Below are 23,156 nucleotides of genomic sequence, written 5' to 3' on the forward strand. Positions count from 1 at the left end.
AAGTGGTAGAAGTTGACATCCTTGTCTTCCTCCATATCATAGAGGAAAAGCATTTAACTGTTCACCATAAATAAGATGTTAGCTGTGGGTTTGTCACATATGGCCTTTACTGCGTTGAGGTACACTCCTATACCTACTTTCTTGACAGTTTTTATCATAAACGAATGTTGACTTTTGTCAAGTGTTCTTTTTGCATCTGTTGAAATGATCACATGGTTTTTGTTTTTCTTTCTATTGTGGTGGTGTATCATATTTACTGATTTGTGCATGTTAAGCCATCCTTTCATCCCTGGGATGAATCCCACTTGATTATAGTGAATACTCTTTTTAGTGTGCTGTCGAAGTCAGTTCACTTGTATCTTGTTGAGAATTTTTGTATCTATGTTCTTCAGGAATATTGGCCTGTTATTTTCATTTTGTGCGTGTCTTTGTCTGGTTTTAGAATCAGGATATTGCGAGCCTCATAAGATGAGTATGGAAGTATTCCTTCCTCATTACTTTTGTGGAAAAGTTTGTGGAGAATTGGTAGTTATTCTTTAACTGTTTGGTAGAATTCAGCAGTGAAGACATCAGGTCCTGGGTGTTGGTTGTTGTTGTTGTTGTTTTGATGGAAGATGTTTTATTATTGATTCAATTTCCAAACTCATTATTGATGTGTTCAGATGTTATATTTCCTCACAATTTAATCTGGGTAGTTGTATGTGTGCAGAAATTTATTCACTTTATTCTACATTATCAAATTTGTTGGCATATAGTTATGAGTAATGTCTTACAATCCCTTATATTTCTGTGGTGTATCAGTTGTAATGTCTCCTTTTTCATCTTTTATTTATTTGAATTTTCTCTCCTTTTGTCTTAGTTTAGCTAAAGGTTTGTCAGTTTTACCTTTACACTTTGTCTTATTTATCTTTTGAAATATTTTTTAGTGTCTGTTTCCTTTATATCTGCTGTGAGCTTTATTATTTCCTTCCTTCTACCAATTTTGGGTTTAGTTTGTTTTTGATGTTCTAGTTACTTGAAGTGTATAATTTTGCTTTGTGATTTGAAAATCTTTCTTCATTTTTGGTGTAGGCTTTTATTGCTATAAATTTCCCTCTTAGAACTGCTTTTGCTACGTTCCATAGGTTTGGGTATGTTGGATTTTCATTCTTACTTGTCTCAGTGACTTTTGAAATTTTCCTATTAATGTCTTAATGAGACCTATTGATTTCTTGGGTGCATGCTATTTAATTTCCATGTTTTTATAAAATTTCCAAGGGCTTTCCTGTTGTTGATTTCTGGCTTTATATCACTGTAATCAGAAAAGATACTTCATATGATATCTGTCTTCTTAAGTTTGTTAAGACTTATTACGTGTCATAATGTATGATTGGTCCTAGAGAATGTTTGGTGTACAGTTGAGAATAATTTGTATTCTGCAGCTGTTGGATGATGTATTAGTCTGTTTTCATACTGCTGATAAAGACATACCCGAGACTGGGTAATTTACAGAGAAAAAGAGGTTTAGTGGACTCATAGTTCCACGTGGCTGGGGAGGTCTCCCAATCATGATGGAAGGCGAAAGGCACATCTTACATGGTAGCAAACAAAATAGAATTGAGAACCAAGTGAAAGGGTTCCCCCTTATAAAACCATCAGATCTTGTGAGACGTATTCACTACCACAAGAACAGTATGGGGGAAACCGCCCCCATGATTCAATTATCTCCCACTGGTTCCCTCCCACAACATGTATGAATTATGGGAGCTATAATCAAGATGAGATTTCGGTGGGGATATACAGCCAAACCATATCAGGTGAGATCTTCTTTACCTGCTAGGTCCATTTGGTCTATGGTATAGATTGAGTCTGTCATTTTTTGGTTGATTTTCTCTTCATATAATCTGTCCATTTTTAAAGTGGAGTGTTGAAATTTCCTACTAATATTGTATTGCAGTCAATCTCTACCTTTAAATCTAATATTTGCTTTACATATCTGGTTGTTCTGGTGTTGGGTACATATATAGTTACACCTAAGTAATATATATGTTATGTCCTCTTATTGAATTGGGCCTTTTATCATTTCATTATACAGCGACATTCTTTTTTTATATAGTTTTTTTATTTAAAGCCTTTTAAAATATGACATGACTGTGGCTACTCCTGCTTGCTTTTCATTTGTTTGCATAAAATATATTTTTCCATCTCTTCACTTTCAGTCTAGTTATCTTTAATAGTGAGGTAAGTATCATGTAGGCAGCATATAGGTGGGTTTTGCTATCTGAATCCATTCATCCACTTTATATCTTTTAAGTAGAGTTTAATCCACTTCTATTGAAGTTTATTATTGATAAATTAGGACTTCCTTCTACCATTTCATTAGTTGTTTTTTAGATTACTTGTTCACTTCTTCCTTTCTTATTGTTTATCTCTCTAGTTTGGTGGTTTTCTGTGGTGCTAAGCTTTGTTTCTTTTCCCTTTTTTGGTGTGTGTGTGTGTATCTGCTGTAATTTATTTCTTTCTGGTTAGTGAAACTAACATACAGAGTCCTGTATTTGTAACAGACTATTTTACACTGATAACAACTTAACTTCTGTCACATAAAAATACTCTTGACTTCTCCCCCCACACACACACAATTTATATTTTTGTTACGTTACATTGCATCTTTATGAATGGTAGACTCAATGGAACATAGGATCTATGTCACAACTAAATCAATTATTTAATGGCAGCATTAAAGCAGGCCAAAGAATGTGAAAAACTGGTGTGGGTGTATTTAACTTTTTAAAAACTATGTTTCATAATGTTTTCATTAAAAAGTCTTTATCAGTTTGCTAATGCCTAATTTTTACAACCAGCCACCATAGATTTTACAGGATAAATATATTATTTCAGTGGTAATTGAAGCAGAATTTTTGTTGCTCTTCTTACCCTTAGAGATTGTGTATTATCCTCAGACGTAATTCTTTGATTTATTTTTCTTTTCATGTTGTTACACATAGTTACCAACAATCAACGTGAGAATAACCTTTGAATATTTTCAAGCATTAAGATTTGTTTATACAGCTGCACAATTAGACAACCAACACTCTTGGGTCTTTACCTCTCAGCATACACCTGATTATTAACTTAAAGGTATGATGGGAAAAGTATCAATTTTTCTTGGTCACCTAGATTTAGAAATATGTAATAACTATAAGCTTGGGTCTGCTTCTTCAGAAGCCTAGGAAGTGGAGTGATGGTTCTCTGAAGAGGCTGGAAACAAAGTATGTGTTTCCAGAAGGCTTAATAGAATATGTTGAGACATAGGCCATTAACACAAAAGTGAAAGAAATGCAAAAAATGTATGAAAGTAAGGATTTGAGAAGGGAAATTTTATTTTTCAGTCTAAGATTCCTATGAATTATATGAAAGTAAATGTCCTATCCCTAAAATTAGCCAAAGGAAGCACTTCACTTATCAATGTGATATGACTTTTCATACTCTTATCTAAAGATATCCTAAACTAAGATCCAGTTTTCTAAGAAAAGACCTTTTACTCATGCTTTAAAGCATGTTAGATGATTCCTACCACATCACATCATGTTGTTTACATGTATGATTTAAACTGCATTTATTCTTCAACTCACTGGTTCCTTAGGCTTCTTATCTTTCCTTGCACGCTTAGATAATTTTATGTAAAATTGATTTTTAGAAGTTTAGTTGCTGGGCGTAATGGCTGTCACCTGTAAACCCAGTACTTTGGGAATTCAAGGCAGGTGGATTTCTTGAGTCTTGGAGTTTGAGGCCTGCCTGGGAAAGATGACAAACCCCATTTGTACAAAAATAAAAATATTAGCTGGATATGCTGGCACGTGCCTGTGGTCCCAGCTACCCCAAGTCTGAGGTGGGTGGATGGCTTGAATCCGAGAGGCAGAGGTGTGAGCCAAGATCATGCCCTTCTCTTCACCCTGGGCAACGAAGCCAGACACAGTTTCAAAAAAAAAAAATCTAGTGAGATTAGATTTCTATTTCTATGTGATTCAAAATTAGGAGGACTTCAAGGCAAATGAATATTAAAAAATGGCCATTGCTACTTGCATGTTCTATGAAGCCAGCCTACACAGCAACGTGCTACCTAAAAACCAAGCTATTTAATATGTAGCTTAGATTTCAGATTTGATTGTCTTTGAGGTTTCATTATTGCAGAGATCAATTGCCAGACCAAATATAGACTAATTATGTACTTGGTCTTTTTTCATATGAAACATCCCAGCCTTGGGTATAAATTAAGAGCAAATACGGATGTTTATACCGATAGCGGTGTAGATATTTCAATGTTTATACAGTTAGCGGTGTAGATATTTCCATGTCTATACAGATAGCGGTGTGGACATTTCCATGTTTATACAGATAGTGGTGTAGATATTTCCATGTTTATAGAGATAGCGGTATAGATATTTCCATGTTTATACACATAGCAGTGCAGATATTTCCATGTATATACAGATAGCGGTGTAGATATTTCCATGCTTATACATATGGCAGTGTAGATATTTCCATGTTTATAGAGACGGCGGTGTAGATATTTCCATGTTCCTACAGATGGCGGTGTAGGTATTTCCATGTTCATACAGATGGCGGTGAAGATATTTGCATGTTCATACAGATGTATGTGTACATATTTCCATGATCATACAGATGGTGGTGTAGATATTTCCATGTTCATACAGATTTCGCGGTAGATATTTCCAAGTTCATACAGATGGCGGTGTAGATATTTCCATGTTCATACAGATGGCGGTGTAGATATTTCCATGTTTATAGAGATTGCGGTGAAGATATTTCCATGTTTATACAGATGGCGGTGTAGGTATTCCCATTTTTATTCAGATGGCGGTGTAAATATTTCCATTTTATACAGATAGCGGTGTAGATATTTCCATGTTCATACAGATTGCGGTGAAGATATTTCCATCTTTATAGAGATAGCGGTGTAGATATTTCCATGTTCATACAGATAGCGGTTTAGATATTTCCATGTTTATAGAGATGGCGGTGTAGATATTTCCAAGTTCATACAGATGGCGGAGTAGATATTTCCATGTTTATAGAGATGCTGGTGTAGATATTTCCATGTTTATACAGATGGCGGTGCAGATATTTCCATGTTTATAGAGATAACGGTGTAGATATTTCCATGTTTATGAACATAGCGGTGTAAATATTTCCATGTTTATAGAGACAGCGGTGTAGACATTTCCATGTTAATAGAGATAGCATTCTAGATATTTCCATGTTTCTACAGATAGCGGTGTAGATATTTCAATGTTCATACAGATAGTAGTGTAGATATCTCCATGTTTGTAGAGATAGCGGTGTAGACACTTCCCTGTTTTGCAGATAGCAGTGTAGATATTACCTTGTTTATACAGATAGCGGTGTAGATATTTCCATGTTTTTACAGATATCCTTGTAGATATTTCCATGTTTATACAGATGGCGGTGTAGATATTTCCATGTTTATGCAGATGGTGGTGTAGGTATTTCCATGTTTATGGAGATGGCGGTCTAGATACTTCCATGTTTAAGGAGATAGCGGTGTAGTTATTTCCATGTTTAGAGAGATAGCGGAGTTGATATTTCCATGTTCATTCAGATAGCGGTGTAGATATTTCCATGTTCATACAGATAGCGGTGTAGATACTTCCATGTTCATTCATATGGCGGAGTAGTTATTGCCATGTTTATAGAGATAGCGATGAAGATGCCTCTATGTTTATACAGATGGCGCTGTAGATATATTCATTTTCATACGGATAGCGGTGTAGGTATTTCCATGTTTATAGAGATGGCGGTGTAGATATTTCCTTGTTTATACAGATAGCGGTGAAGACATTTCCATGTTCATAGAGATAGCGGTGTAGATATTTCCATGTTTATACAGATAGCAGTGTAGGTGTTTCCATGTTCATACAGATAGCGGTGTAGATATTTGCATCTTTATGCATTTGGCGGCATAGATATTTAAATGTTCATACAGATGGCGGTGTAGATATATCCATGGTTATAGACAGGGCGGTGTTGATGTTTCCATGTTTATACAGATGGCGGTGTAGATATTTCCATGTTTATACAAATGGCGGTGTAGATATTTCCATGTTCATACAGATAGCCGTGTAGATATTTCCATGTTCATACAGATGGCGGTGTAGATATTTCAATGTTTATACAGATAGTAGTGTAGATATCTCCATGTTTATAGAGATAGCGGTGTAGACACTTCCCTGTTTTGCAGATAGCAGTGTAGATATTACCATGTTTATACAGATAGCGGTGTAGATATTTCCATGTTTATACAGATAGCTTTGTAGATATTTCCATGCTTATACACTTAGCGGTGTAGATATTTCCATCCTTATACACTTAGCAGTGTAGATATTTCCATGTTTATAATGATAGCGGTGTAGGTATTTCCATCTTTATAGTGATGGCGCTGTGGATATTTCCATTTTCAAACAGATGGCGCTGCAGAAATTTCCATGTTTACACAGATAGCGGTGTAGACATTTCCATGTTTACACAGATACCGTTGTAGATATTTCAATGTTTATAGAGATAGCGGTGTAGATATTTCCATGTTTATACAGATTGCTGTGAAAATATTTCCATGTTTATAAAGATAGCGGTGTAGATATTTCCATGTTCATACAGATAGCGGTTTAGGAATATTCATGTTTATACAGATAGCGGTGTAGATATTTCCATGTTTTTACAGATAGCCTTGTAGATATTTCCATGTTTAAACTGATGGTGGTGTAGATATTTCCATGTTTATACAGATGGCGGTGTAGGTATTTCCATGTTTATGGAGAGGGCGGTCTAGATACTTTCATGTTTAAGGAGATAGCGGTGTAGTTATTTCCATGTTTAGAGAGATAGCGGAGTTGATATTTCCATGTTCATTCAGATAGCGGTGTAGATATTTCCATGTTCATACAGATAGCGGTGTAGATATTTCCATGTTCATACAGATAGCGTTGTAGATACTTCCATGTTCATTCAGATGGCGGAGTAGTTATTTCCATGTTTATAGAGAAAGCGTTGTAGATGCCTCTGTGTTTATACAGATGGCGCTGTAGATATATTCATGTTCATACAGATAGCGGTGTAGGTATTTCCATGTTTATAGAGATGGCGGTGTAGATGTTTCCTTGTTTATAAAGATAGCGGTGAAGATATTTCCATGTTCATAGAGATAGCGGTGTAGATATTTCCATGTTTATACAGATAGCAGTGTAGGTATTTCCATGTTCATACAGATAGCGGTGTAGATAATTGCATCTTTATGCAGGTGGCGGCGTAGATATTTAAATGTTCATACAGATGGCGGTGTAGATATTTCCATGATTATAGAGATGGCGGTGTTCATGTTTCCATGTTTATACAGATGGCGGTGTAGATATTTCCATGTTTATACAGATGGCGGTGTAGATACTTCCATGTTTATACAGATGGCATTGTAGATATTTCCATGTTTATACGAATGGCCATGTAGATATTTCCATGTTCATACAGATGGCGGTGTAGATATTTCCATGTTTTCACAGATGGCAGTGTAGATATTTCCATGTATACACAGATAGCGTTGTAGATATTTCTAAGTTTATAGAGATAGCGGTGTGGTTTTTTCCATGTTTATACAGAAGGCGGTGTACATATTTCCATCTTTATAGAGATGGAGTTGTAGAGATTTCCATGTTCATAGAGAGGGCGGTATAGATATTTCCGTGTTTATAAAGATGGCGGTGTAGATATTTCCGTTTTTAGAGAGATGGCGGTTTAGATATTTTCATGTTTATAGAGATAGCCGTGTAGATACTTCCATGTTTATACAGATGGCGCTGTAGATATTTTCATGTTCATACAGATAGCGGTGTAGATATTTCCATGTTTATAGAGATGGCAGTGTAGATATTTCCTTGTTTATACAGATAGCGGTGTAGATATTTCCATGTTAACAGAGGAAGTGTTGTAGATATTTCTATTATTATGCAGATAGCGGTGTAGATATTTAAATATTTATACAGATGGCGGTGTTGATGTTTCCATGTCCATACTGATTGCGGTGTAGGTATATATTTCCATCTTTATACAGATGGTGGTGTAGATATTTCCATATTCTGACAAATGGCTGTGTAGATATTTCCATGTTTATAGAGATGGCAGTGTAGATACTTCCATGTTTCTACAGATGGCGGTGTAGATATTTCCATGTTCATATAGTAGCGGTGTAGATATTTCTATGTATATACTGATAGTGATGTGGATATTTCCATGCTTTTACAGATGGCAGTGTAGATATTTCCATGTTTATAGAGATGGCGGTGTAGCTATTTCCTTGTTTATACAGATAGCGGTGTAGATATTTCACGTTTATAGAGATAGCGGTGTAGATATTTCCATGTTCATACAGATAGCGGTGTAGATATTTCCATGTTCATCCAGATGGCAGTGTAGATATTTCCATGGTCATACAGATGGCGGTGTAGATATTTCCATGTTTACAGAGATAGCGGTGTAGATATTTCCATGTTGTTACACATAGCGGTGCAGATATTTCCAAGTTTATAGAGATGGCGGTGTAGATATTTCCATGTTTCTACTGATAGCGGTATGGATATTTCCATGTTTATACAGATGGCGGTGTAGATATTTCCATGTTTGTAGAAATTGCAGTCTAGATATTTCCATGTTTATAGAGATAGTGGTGTAGGTATTTCCAAGTTTATAGAGATAGCGGTGTAGGTATTTCCATGTTCATACACATAGCGGTGTAGATATTTCCATGTTCGTACAGATAACGGTGTAGATATTTCCATGTTTATGCAGATAGCGGTGTAGATATTTAAACGTTTATACATATAGCGGTGTAGATATTACCGTGTCCATACTGATTGCGGGGTAAATATTTCCATCTTTATACAGATGGTGGTGTAGATATTTCCGTATTCACACAGATGGCTGTGGAGATATTTAAATGTTTATAGAGATGGCAGTGTAGATATTTCCATGTTTCTACAGATGGCGGTGTAGATATTTCTATGTTTATAGAGATATCGGTGTAGATATCTAGATGTTTATACATACAGCGGTGTAGATTTTTCCATGTTCATACAGTAGGGGTGTAGGTATTTCTATGTATATACAGATAGCGGTGTGGATATTTCTATGTTTTTACAGACGGCAGTGTAGATATTTCCATGTTTATAGAGATGGCGGTGTAGCTATTTCCTTGTTTATACAGAAAGCGGTGTAGGTATTTGCATGTTTATACAGATAGCGGTGTAGATATTTCCAAGTTCATACAGATAGCGGTGTAGATATTTCCATGTTCATCCAGAAGGCGGTGTAGATATTTCCATGGTCATACAGATGGCGGTGTAGATATTTAAATGTTTACAGAGAAAGCGGTGTAGATATTTTCATCTTGATACACATAGCTGTGCAGATAATTCCAAGTTTATAGTGATAGCCGTGTAGATATTTCCATGTTTATTCAGATGGCCATGTAGATATTTCCATGTTCATACAGATGTCGGTGTAGCTATTTCCATGTTTACACAGATGGCAGTGTAGATATTTCCATGTATACACAGATAGCGTTGTAGATATTTCTATGTTTATAGAGATAGCGGTGTAGATATTTCTCTGTTTATACAGATGGCGGTGTGCATATTTCCATCTTTATAGAGATGGCGTTGGAGATATTTCCATGTTCATACAGAGGGGCGTATGGATATTTGCGTGTTTATAAAGATGGCGGTGTAGATATTTCCGTTTTTAGAGAGATGGCGGTTTAGATATTTTCATGTTTATAGAGATAGCCGTGTAGATACTTCCATGTTTATACAGATGGCGCTGTAGATATTTTCATGTTCATACAGATAGCGGTGTAGTTATTTCCATGTTTACAGAGATGGCAGTGTAGATATTTCCTTGTTTATACAGATAGCGGTGTAGATATTTCCATGTTAACAGTGGAAGCGGTGTAGATATTTCCATGATTTCGCAGATAGCGGTGTAGATATTTAAATGTTTATAGAGATAGTGCTGTAGATATTTCATTGTCCATAGTGATTGCGGTGTAGATATTTATTTCCATCTTTATACAGATGGTGGTGTATATATTTCCATGTTGATACATATAACGTTGCAGATATTTCCAGGTTTATAGAGATAGCGGTGTAGATATTTCCATGTTTCTACAGATAGCGGTATAGATATTTCCATGTTTATACAGATGGTGGTGTAGATATTTCCATGTTTATAGAAATGGCGGTCTAGATATTTCCATGTTTATAGAGATAGTGGTGTAGATATTTCCAAGTTGATAGAGATAGCGGTGTTGGTATTTCCATGTTTATACAGATAGCGGTGTAGATATTTCCATGTTTATACAGATAGCGGTGTAGATATTTCCATTTTTATACAGATAGCAGTGTAGATATTTCCATGTACATACAGAGAGTGGTGTAGATATTTCCACGTTTATAGAGATGGCGGTGTAGATATTTCCATGCTCATACAGATGGCGGTGTAGATATTTCCATGTTTATAGAGATGGCGGTGTAGATATTTCATGTCTATACTGATGGCGGTGTAGATATTTCCATGTTTATAGAGATATCGGTGTAGATATTTCCATGTTTACACAGATAGCAGTGTAGATATTTCCATGTTTACACAGATAGCGCTATAGGCATTTCCATGATTACACAGATAGCGTTGTAGTTATTCGCATGTTTATAGAGATAGTGGTGTAGTTATTTCCATGTTTATACAGATAACGGTGAAGAGATTTCCATGTTGACACAGATAGCGGTGTGGATATTTACCTGTTTATACAGATAGCGGTGTAGATATTTCCATGTTTATACTGATAGCGGTGCAGATATTTCCATGTTTATACAGATAGCGGTGCAGATATTTCCAAGTTTATACAGATAGCGGTGTAGATATTTCCATGTTTATACAGATAGCGGTGTAGATATTTCCATGTTTATAGAGATAGCGGTGTAGATATTTCCATGTTTATACAGATAGCGGTGTAGATATTTCCATGTTTATACAGATAGCGGTGTAGATATTTACATGTTTATAGAGATGGCGGTCTATATATTTTCTCGTTTACACAGATAGCGGTGTAGATATTTCCATGTTTATCGAGATAGCAGTGTAGATATTTCCAATTTTATACAGATAGCAATGTAGATATTTCCATGTTCTTGCAGATAGCGGTGTAGATATTTCCACGTTTATAGAGATGGCGGTGTAGATATTTCCGTGTTTATACAGAGAGCGGTGCAGATATTTCCATCTTAATACAGATGGCGCTGTAGATATTTCCATGTTCCTACAGATGGTGGTGTAGATATTTCCATGTTCATACAGATGGTGGTGTAGATATTTCGAAGTTTATAGAGATAGCGGTGTAGTTATTTCCATGTTTATAGAGAAAGCTGTGTAGATATTTCCATGTATATGCAGATTGCTGTGCAGATAGTTCCATGTTAATGCAGATAGTGGTGTATAGATATTTCCATGTTCATCCAGATGCCGGTGTAGATATATTCATGTTCATACAGATGGCGGTGAAGATATTTCCATGTTCATACAGATTGCAGTGTAGTTACTTCCATGTTCATACAAATCACGTTGTAGATATTTCCATGTTCATAGAGATGGAGGTGAAGATATTTCTATGTTCATAGAAGTGGCGGTGTAGTGATTTCCATGTTCATAGAGATGGTAGTGTAGATATTTCCATGTTTATACAGATAGAAGTGTAGTTATTGCCATGTTTATAGAGATAGCAGTATATATATTTCCATTGATATACAGATAGCTGTGTAGATATTTGCATGTTCATACAGATAGCGGTGTAGGTATTTCCATGTTCATACAGATAGCGGTGTAGATATTTCCATGCTGATACAGATGGCGGTGTAGATATTTCCATGTTTATAGAGATGGCGGTCTAGATATTTCCAAGTTTATAGAGATAGTGGTGTAGTTATTTCCAAGTTTATAGAGATAGCAGTGTAGATATTTCCATGTTTATACAGATAGCGTAGTAGATATTTCCATGTTTATACAGATAGCGGTGTAGATATTTCTATGTTTTTAGAGATGGCGGTCAAGATATTTCCTTGTTTATACAGATAGAGATGTAGATATTTCCATGTTTATAGAGATAGCGGTGTAGATATTTCCATTTTTATACAGATAGCAATGTACATATTTCCATGTTCATACAGATAGCGGTGTAGATATTTCCATGTTCATACAGATAGCGGTGTAGATATTTCCATGCTGATACAGATGGTGGTGTAGATATTTCCATGTTCATAAAAATAGCGGTGTAGATATTTCCATGTTCATACAGTTAGCGGTGTAGATATTTCCATGTTCATACAGATGGCGGTGTAGATATTTACATGTTCATACAGATGGCGGTGTAGATATTTCCATGTTCGTACTGATGGCAGTGTAGATATTTCCATGTTCATACAGGTGGCGGTGTAGATATTTCCATGTTTAAACAGATAGCAGTGTTGTTATTTCCATGTTTATAGAGATAGCAGTGTAGATATTTCCATTGATATACAGAAAGCTGTGTAGATATTTGCATGTTCACACAGATAGCAGTGTAGATATTTGCATGTTCATACAGATAGCGGTGTAGATATTTCCATGTTCATACATATAGCGGTGTAGATATTTCCATGTTCATACAGTTAGGAGTGTAGATATTTCCATGTTCATACAGATGGCGGTGTAGATATTTACATGTTCATACAGATGGCGGTGTAGATATTTCCATGTTCGTACGGAAGGCAGTGTAGGTATTTCCATGTTCATACAGGTGGCGGTGTAGATATTTCCATGTTTATACAGATAGCAGTGTAGTTATTTCCATGTTTATAGAGATAGCAGTGTAGATATTTCCATTGATATACAGATAGCTGTGTAGATATTTGCATGTTCATACAGATAGCGGGGTAGATATTTCCATGTTCATACAGATAACGGTGTAGATATTTCCATGTTCATACAGATAGCGGTGTAGATATTTCCATGTTCATACAGTTAGCGGTGTAGATATTTCCATGTTCATACAGATGGCGGTGTAGATATTTACATGTTCATACAGATGGCGGTGTCGATATGTCCATGTTCGTAGAGATGGCGTTGTACATATTTCCATGTTCATACAGATGGCGGTGTAGATATTTCGAAGTTTATAGTGATAGCGTTGTAGTTATTTCCATATTTATAGAGAAAGCTGTGTAGATATTTCCATGTATATGCAGATAGCTGTGTAGATATTTCCATGTTCATGCAGAAAGCGGTGTAGATATTTCCATGTTCATCCGGATGCCGGTGTAGATATATCCATGTTCATACAGATGGCGGTGAAGATATTTCCATGTTCATACAGATGGCAGTGTAGATATTTCCATGTTCATAGAAATGGCGGTGTAGATATTTCCATGTTCATAGAGAAGACGGTGTAGATATTTCCATGTTCATACAAATGGCGGTGTAGATATTTCCATGTTCATAGAGATGGCAGTGTTGATATTTCCATGTTTATACAGATAGCAGTGTAGTTATTTCCATGTTTATAGAGATAGCAGTGTACATATTTCCATTGATATACAGATAGCTGTGTAGATATTTCCATGTTCATACAGATATCGGTGTAGATATTTCCTTTTTCATGCAGATAGCAGTGTAGGTATTTCCATGTTCATACAGATAGCGGTGTAGATATTTCCATGTTCATACAGATAACGGTGTAGATATTTCCATGTTCATACAGATAGTGGTGCAGATATTTCCATGTTCATACAGTTAGCGGTGTAGATATTTCCATGTTCATACAGATGGCGGTGTAGATATTTCCATGTTCATACAGATGGCGGTGTAGATATTTCCATGTTCATACAGATGGCGGTGTAGATATTTCCATGTTCATAGTGATGGCGGTGTAGATATTTCCATGTTTATGCAGATAGCGGTATAGATATTTCGATGTTTATACAGATGGTGTTGTAGATATTTCCATGTTTATAGAGATAGCAGTCTAGATATTTCCATGTTTATAGAGATAGAGGTGTAGTTATTTCAAAGTTTATAGAGACAGCATTGTAGATATTTCCATGTATATACAGATAGCGGTGAAGATATTTCCATGTTTATACATTTAGCGGTGTAGATATTTCCATGTTTATACAGATAGCGGTGTAGATATTTCCATGTTTATAGAGATAGTGGTGTAGATAATTTCAATTTTATACAGATAGCAGTGTAGATATTTCCAAGTTCATACAGATAGCAGTGTAGATATTTCCACGTTTATAGAGATGGCGGTGTAGATATTTCCATGTTCATACAGATGGCGGTGTAGATATTTCCATGTTTATAGAGATGGAGGTGTAGATATTTTCATGTTTACACAGATGGCGGTGTAGATATTTCCATGTTTACACAGATAGCGGTGTAGACATTTCCATGTTTACACAGGTAGTGGTGTGGATATTTCCATGTTTATGCAGATAGCGGTTTAGATATTTCCATCTTTATACAGATAGCGGTGTGGTTATTTCCATGTTTATACAGATAGTGGTGCAGATATTTCCATTTTTATACAGATAGCGGTGTAGATATTTCCATCTTAATACAGATGGCGGTGAAGATATGTCCATGCTCGTACAGATGGCGGTGTAGATATTTCCATGTTCATACAGTTGGCGGTGTAGATATTTCGAAGTTTATAGAGATAGCGCTGTAGTTATTTCCATATTTATAGAGAAATCTGTGTAGCTATTTCCATGTATATGCAGATAGCTGTGTAGATATTTCCATGTTCATGCAGAAAGCGGTGTAGATATTTCCATGTTCATCCGGATGCCGGTGTAGATATATCCATGTTCATACAGATGGCGGTGAAGATATTTCCACGTTCATACAGATGGCAGTGTAGATATTTCCATGTTCATACAAATGGTGGTGTAGATATTTCCATGTTCATAGAGATGGCGGTGTATATATTTCCATGTTTATACAGATAGCAGTGTAGTTATTTCCATGTTTATAGAGATAGCAGTGTAGATATTTCCATTGATATACAGATAGCTGTGCAGATATTTGCATGTTCATACAGATAGCGGTGTAGATATTTCCATGTTCATACAGATAGCAGTGTAGATATTTCCATGTTCATACAGATAGCGGTGTAGATATTTCCATGTTCATACAGATAGCAGTGTAGATATTTCCATGTTCATACAGATAGCGGTGTAGATATTTCCATGTTCATAACAATAGAGGTGTAGATATTTCCATGTTCATACAGTTAGCGGTGTAGATATTTCCATGTTCATACAGATGGCGGTGTAGATATTTACATGTTCATACAGATGGCGGTGTAGATATTTCCATGTTCGTACGGATGGCAGTGTAGATATTTCCATGTTCATACAGGTGGCGGTGTAGATATTTCCATGTTTAAACAGATAGCGGTGTTGTTATTTCCATGTTTATAGAGATAGCAGTGTAGATATTTCCATTGATATAAAGAAAGCTGTGTAGATATTTGCATGTTCACACAGATAGCGGTGTAGATATTTGCATGTTCATACAGATAGCGGTGTAGATATTTCCATGTTCATACAGATAGCGGTGTAGATATTTTAATGTTCATTCTGATAACGGTGTAGATATTTAAATGTTCATACAGATAGCGGTGTAGATATTTCCATGTTCATACAGTTAGCGGTGTAGATATTTCCATGTTCATAGAGATGGCGGTATAGATATTTACATGTTCATACAGATGGTGGTGTAGATATTTCCATTTTCGTACAGATGGCGGTGTAGATATTTCCATGTTCATAGAGATGGCGGTGTAGATATTTCCATGTTTATGCAGATAGCGGTATAGATATTTCCATGTTTATACAGATGGTGGTGTAGATATTTCCATGTTTATAGACATGGCGGTCTAGATATTTCCATGTTTATAGAGATAGTGGTGTAGTTATTTCCAAGTTCATAGAGACAGCGTTGTAGATATTTCCATGTTTATACAGATAGCGGTGAAGATATTTCCACGTTTATAGAGATGGCGGTGTAGATATTTCCATGTTTATAGAGATGGCGGTGTAGATATTTTCATGTTTACACAGATGGCGGTGAAGATATTTCCGTGTTTACACAGATTGCGGTGTAGACATTTCCGTGTTTACACAGATAGCGGTGTGGATATTTCCATGTTTATGCAGATAGCGGTGTAGATATTTCAATGTCTTTACAGATAGCGGTGCGGATATTTCCTTTTATATACAGATAGTTGGGAAGATATTTCCATGTTTATACAGATAGCGGTGTAGACATTTCCATCTTAATACAGATGACGGTGTAAATATGTCCATGTTCGTACAGATGGCGTTGTACATATTTCCATGTTCATACAGATGGTGGTGTAGATATTTCGAAGTTTATAGAGATAGCGCTGTAGTTATTTCCATATTTATAGAGAAAACTGTGTAGCTATTTCCATGTATATGCAGGTATCTGTGTAGATATTTCCATGTTCATGCAGAAAGCGGTGTAGATATTTCCATGTTCATCCAGATGCCGGTGTAGATATATCCATGTTCATACAGACGGCGGTGAAGATATTTCCATGTTCATACAGATGGCGGTGTAGATATTTCCATGTCCATACAAATGGTGGTGTAGATATTTCCATGTTCATATAGATGGCGGTGTAGATATTTCCATGTTTATACAGATAGCAGTGTAGTTATTTCCATGTTTATAGAGACAGCAGTGTAGATATTTGCATTGATATACAGATAGCTGTGCAGATATTTGCATGTTCATACAGATAGCGGTGTAGATATTTCCATGTTCATACAGATAGCAGTGTAGATATTTCAATGTTCATACAGATAGCGGTGTAGATATTTCCATGTTCATAACAATAGCGGTGTAGATATTTCCATGTTCATACAGTTAGCGGTGTAGATATTTCCATGTTCATACAGATGGCGGTGTAGATATTTACATGTTCATACAGATGGCGGTGTAGATATTTCCATGTTCGTACGGATGGCAGTGTAGATATTTCCATGTTCATACAGGTGGCGCTGTAGATATTTCCATGTTTAAACAGATAGCGGTGTTGTTATTTCCATGTTTATAGAGATAGCAGTGTAGATATTTCCATTGATATACAGAAAGCTGTGTAGCTATTTCCATGTGCACACAGATAGCGGTGTAGATATTTGCATGTTCATACAGATAGCGGTGTAGATACTTCCATGTTCATACAGATAGCGGTGTAGATATTTTAATGTTCATTCTGATAACGGTGTAGATATTTAAAAGTTCATACAGATAGCGGTGTAGATATTTCCATGTTCATACAGTTAGCGGTGTAGATATTTCCATGTTCATACAGATGGCGGTACAGATATTTACATGTTCATACAGATGGCGGTGTAGATATTTCCATTTTCATACAGATGGCGGTGTAGATATTTCCATGTTCATAGAGATGGCGGTGTAGATATTTCCATGTTTATGCAGATAGCGGTATAGATATTTCCATGTTTATACAGATGGTGGTGTAGATATTTCCATGTTTATAGACATGGCGGTCTAGATATTTCCATGTTTATAGAGATAGTGGTGTAGTTATTTCCAAGTTCATAGAGACAGCGTTGTAGATATTTCCATGTTTATACAGATAGCGGTGAAGATATTTCCACGTTTATAGAGATGGCGGTGTAGATATTTCCATGTTCATACAGATGGCGGTGTAGATATTTCCATGTTTATAGAGATGGCGGTGTAGATATTTTCATGTTTACACAGATGGCGGTGAAGATATTTCCGTGTTTACACAGATTGCGGTGTAGACATTTCCGTGTTTACACAGATAGCGGTGTGGATATTTCCATGTTTATGCAGATAGCGGTGTAGATATTTCAATGTTTATACAGATAGCGGTGCGGATATTTCCTTTTTTATACAGATAGTTGGGAAGATATTTCCATGTTTATACAGATAGCGGTGTAGACATTTCCATCTTAATACAGATGACGGTGTAAATATGTCCATGTTCGTACAGATGGCGTTGTACATATTTCCATGTTCATACAAATGGCGGTGTAGATATTTCCATGTTCATAGAGATGGCGGTGTAGATATTTCCATGTTCATACAAATGGCGGTGTAGATATTTCCATGTTCATAGAGATGGCGGTGTAGATATTTCCATGTTTATACAGATACCAGTGTAGTTATTTCCATGTTTATAGAGATAGCAGTGTAGATATTTCCATTGATAAACAGATAGCTGTGTAGATATTTGCATGTTCATACAGATAGCGGTGTAGATATTTCCATGTTCATACAGATAGCGGTGTAGATATTTCTATGTTCATACAGATAGCGGTTTAGATATTTCCATGTTCATACATATAGCGGTGTAGATATTTCCATTTTCATACAGATAGCGGTGTAGATATTTCTATGTTCATACAGTTAGCGGTGTAGATATTTCCATGTTCATACAGATGGCGGTGTAGATATTTACATGTTCATACAGATGGCGGTGTAAATATTTCCATGTTCGTACGGATGGCAGTGTAGATATATCCATGTTCATACAGATGGCGGTGTAGATATTTCCATGTTTATACAGATAGCAGTGTTGTTATTTCCATGTTTATAGTGATAGCAGTGTAGATATTTCCATTGATATACAGATAGCTGTGTAGATATTTCCATGTTCATACGGATAGCGGGGTAGATATTTCCATGTTCGTACAGATAGCGGTGTAGATATTTCCATGTTCATACAATTAGCGGTGTAGATATTTCCATGTTCATACAGATAGCGGTGTAGATATTTCCATGTTCATACAGATAGCGGTGTAGATATTTCCATGTTCACACAGTTAGCGGTGTAGATATTTCCATGTTCATACAGATGGCGGTGTAGATATTTCCATGTTTATGGGGATGGCGGTGTAGATATTTTCATGTATACACAGATAGCGGTGTAGATATTTCCATGTTTACACAGCTAGCGGTGTAGACATTTCCATGTTTACACAGATAGCGGTGTGGATATTTCCATGTTTATGCAGATAGCAGTGTAGATATTTCCATGCTTATACAGATATCGGTGTGGATATTTCCATGTTTATGCAGATTGCGGTGTAGATATTTCCATGTTCATCCATATGCTGGTGTAGATATATCCATGTTCCTAAAGATGGCGGTGAAGGTATTTCCATGTTCATACAGATGGCGGTGTACATATATCCATGTTAATACAGATGTCGGTTAAGATATTTCCATGTTCATACAGATGGCGGTGTAGATATTTCCATGTTCATACAAATGGCGGTGTAGATATTTCCATGTTCATAGAGATGCTGGTGTAGATATTTCCATGTTCATACAGATAGCGGTGTAGATATTTCCATTTTCATACAGATCGCGTTGTAGTTATTTCCATGTTCATACAGTTAGCGGTGTAGATATTTCCATGTTCATACAGATGGCGGTGTAGATATTTACATGTTCATACACATGGCAGTGTAGATATTTCCATGTTCGTACGGATGGCAGTGTAGATATTTCCATGATCATTCAGGTGGCGGTGTAGATATTTCCATGTTTATACAGATAGCAGTGTATTTATTTCCATGTTTATAGAGATAGCAGTGTAGATATTTCCATTGATATACAGATAGCTGTGTAGGTATTTGCATGTTCATACAGATAGCGGGGTAGATATTTCCATGTTCGTACAGATAGCGGTGTAGATATTTCCAAATTCATACAGATAACGGTGCAGATATTTCCATGTTCATACAGATAGCGGTGTAGATATTTCCATGTTCATACAGTTAGGAGTGTAGATATTTCCATGTTCATACAGATGGCGGTGTAGATATTTACATGTTCATACAGATGGCGGTGTAGATATTTCCATGTTCGTACGGAAGGCAGTGTAGATATTTCCATGTTCATACAGGTGGCGGTGTAGATATTTCCATGTTTATACAGATAGCAGTGTAGTTATTTCCATGTTTATAGAGATAGCAGTGTAGATATTTCCATTGATATACAGATAGCTGTGTAGATATTTGCATGTTCATACAGATAGCTTGGTAGATATTTCCATGTTCATACAGATAACGGTGTAGATATTTCCATGTTCATACAGATAGAGGTGTAGATATTTCCATGTTCATACAGTTAGCGGTGTAGATATTTCCATGTTCATACAGATGGCGGTGTAGATAATTTCCTGTTCATACAGATGGCGGTGTAGATATTTCCATGTTCGTACAGATGGCGGTGTAGATATTTCCATGTTCATAGAGATGGCGGTGTAGATATTTCCATGTTCATACAGATAGCGGTGTAGATATTTCCATGTTCATACAGATAGCGGTGTAGATATTTCCATGTTCATACACATAGCGGTGTAGATATTTCCATGTTCATACCAATAGCGGTGTAGATATTTCCACGTTCATACAGTTAGCGGAGTGGATATTTCCATGTTCATACAGATGGCGGTGTAGATATTTCCATGTTCATACAGATAGCGGTGTAGATATTTCCATGTTCATACAGATGGCGGTGTAGATATTTCCATGTTCGTACGGATGGCAGTGTAGATATTTCCATGTTCATACAGGTGGCGGTGTAGATATTTCCATGTTTATACAGATAGCAGAGTAGTTATTTCCATGTTTATAGAGATAGCAGTGTAGATATTTCCATTGATATACAGATAGCTGTGTAGATATTTGCATGTTCATACAGATAGCGGGGTAGATATTTCCATGTTCATACAGATAACGGTGTAGTTATTTCCATGTTCATACAGATAGCGGTGTAGATATTTCCATGTTCATACAGTTAGCGGTGTAGATATTTCCATGTTCATACAGATGGCGGTGTAGATATTTACATGTTCATACAGATGGCGTTGTAGATATTTCCATGTTCATACAGATAGCGGTGTAGATATTTCCATGTTCATACCAATAGAGGTGTAGATATTTCCATGTTCATACAGTTAGCGGTGTAGATATTTCCATGTTCATACAGATGGCGGTGTAGATATTTACATATTCATACAGATAGCGTTGTAGATATTTCCATGTTCAAACCAATAGCGGTGTAGATATTTCCATGTTCATACAGGTGGCGGGGTAGATATTTCCATGTTTATACAGATAGCAGTGTAGTTATTTCCATGTTTATAGAGATATCAGTGTAGGTATTTCCATTGATATACAGATAGATGTGTAGATATTTGCATGTTCCTACAGATAGCGGTGTAGATATTTCCATGTTCGTACAGATAGCGGTGTAGATATTTCCATGTTCATACAGATAGCGGTGTAGAGATTTCCATGTTCGTACAGATAGCGGTGTAGATATTTCCATGTTCCTACAGATAGCAGTGTAGATATTTACATGTTCGTACAGATGGCGCTGTAGACATTTCCATGTTCATAGAGAAGGCGGTGTAGATATTTCCATGTTTATGCAGATAGCGGTCTAGATATTTCCATTTATATACAGATGGTGGTGTAGATATTTCCATGTTTATAGAGATGGCGGTCTAGATATTTCCATGTTTACTGAGATAGTGGTGTAGTTATTTCCAAGTTTACAGAGACAGCATTGTAGATATTTCCATGTTTATACAGATAGCGGTGAAGATATTTCCATGTTTATACAGATAGCGGTGTAGATATTTCCATGTTCATGCAGATAGCCGTGTAGATATTTCCATGTTCATCCAGATGCCGTTGTACATATATCTATGTTAATACAGATGGCGGTGAAGATATTTCCATGTTCATTCAGATGGCGGTGTAGATATTTCCATGTTCATACAAATTGCGGTGTACATATTTCCATGTTCATAGAGATGGCGGTGTAGATATTTCCATGTTCATACAAATGGCGGTGTAGATATTTCCATGTTCATAGAGATGGCGGTGTAGATATTTCCATGTTTATACAGATACCAGTGTAGTTATTTCCATGTTTATAGAGATAGCAGTGTAGATATTTCCATTGATATACAGATAGCTGTGTAGATATTTGCATGTTCATACAGATAGCGGTGTAGATATTTCCATATTCATACAGATAGCGGTGTAGATATTTCTATGTTCATACAGATAGGGTGTAGATATTTCCATGTTCATACAGATAGCAGTGTAGGTATTTCTATGTTCATACAGATAGCGGTTTAGATATTTCCATGTTCATACATATAGCGGTGTAGATATTTCCATTTTCATACAGATAGCGGTGTAGATACTTCTATGTTCATAAAGTTAGCGGTGTGGATATTTCCATGTTCATACAGATGGCGGGGTAGATATTTACATGTTCATACAGATGGCGGTGTAAATATTTCCATGTTCGTACGGATGGCAGTGTAGATATATCCATGTTCATACAGATGGCGGTGTAGATATTTCCATGTTTATACAGATAGCAGTGTAGTTATTTCCATGTTTATAGTGATAGCAGTGTAGATATTTCCATTGATATACAGATAGCTGTGTAGATATTTGCATGTTCATACGGATAGCGGGGTAGATATTTCCATGTTCGTACAGATAGCTGTGTAGATATTTCCATGTTCATACAGATAGCGGTGTAGATATATCCATGTTCATACAGATAGCGGTGTAGATATTTCCATGTTCATACAGATAGCGGTGTAGATATTTCCATGTTCATACAGTTAGCGGTGTAGATATTTCCATGTTCATACAGATGGCGGTGTAGATATTTCCATGTTTATGGGGATGGCGGTGTAGATATTTTCATGTTTACACAGATAGCGGTGTAGATATTTCCATGTTTTCACAGCTAGCGGTGTAGACATTTCCATGTTTACACAGATAGCGGTGTGGATATTTCCATGTTTATGCAGATAGCAGTGTAGATATTTCCATGTTTATACAGATAGCGGTGTGGATATTTCCATGTTTATGCAGATTGCGGTGTAGATATTTCCATGTTCATCCATATGCTGGTGTAGATATATCCATGTTCCT

This window comes from Gorilla gorilla, chromosome 9 (assembly GCF_029281585.2).
Source record: "Gorilla gorilla gorilla isolate KB3781 chromosome 9, NHGRI_mGorGor1-v2.1_pri, whole genome shotgun sequence".
Classification (NCBI taxonomy): Eukaryota; Metazoa; Chordata; class Mammalia; order Primates; family Hominidae; genus Gorilla; species Gorilla gorilla.